Genomic DNA, 865 nt, shown 5'->3' with positions numbered 1-865 from the left:
GCCTCTAGATTAAACTACTCCCTGCATTCTTTGATACACTTCTTTGTTTTCATTAAATAACTAAAGAAAAAGACAAAAAATGATATCATTTCCACCCAATATTGCCACGTTCAGTGTAGAGATGCTATTTTCTCTGGGTTCTTTGTTCCCCTCATGTAGTGACTATAATAAAAGGTGTTTTTCCCAGATTTCCTTCCCTTCGAAATAAACACAAGTTTATAAAAAAAATATATATATACTTTTGTGCAAAACGTTTTCTCGGCTCTTTTAGAGTTATTAAAATCTGGTAGCATTGTAATTATTTCCAGGAGTCTTTTTCAGTTTGTGCTATTTTTCAAGAAAAATAAAAAAGAATAAACAATTGGTCATTGTTGTGAAGTTTTTATTATTCGTGTCCTCAGACGATCACTGACTGAGGTAAATGAAGAACTTGAAGACAAAAAGAAAATCAATTAGGGCAGTGGTTCTCAAACTTCTTTGGCTCAAGTACCCCCTTTGTCTGATATCTGGAACCAAGTACCCCCTTTGTCTGATATCTGGAACCAAGTACCCCCTTTGTCTTATATCTGGAACCAAGTACCCCCTTTTTGTCCAGCTACAACATTTTGCTCAGAATACTAGACATAATGGATTGAAGTAGGGTTAACACACATTTTAAAGAATTTAACTTTGTCACTAAGTGGAACAAAATTAGTGCCTCCTGACTAGATTCATTTCTATCTTTTTTTATTTTGTTTTTTAATCATTTCCGGTCATCTTCCACCTGGTGTGGGACCAATACTGACCCTTGTATTTTCTCTGCTTTATTATCAGATAAAAAGTGTTGGAGGTTTCCCTCGGGTGTAAAGTGACCCGGTGTGGCGTC

Source organism: Gouania willdenowi, chromosome 10, assembly GCF_900634775.1.
Source record: "Gouania willdenowi chromosome 10, fGouWil2.1, whole genome shotgun sequence".
NCBI lineage: Eukaryota > Metazoa > Chordata > Actinopteri > Blenniiformes > Gobiesocidae > Gouania > Gouania willdenowi.
The sequence above is the reverse complement of the archived record's forward strand: the minus strand, read 5'-3'. Positions refer to the sequence as shown.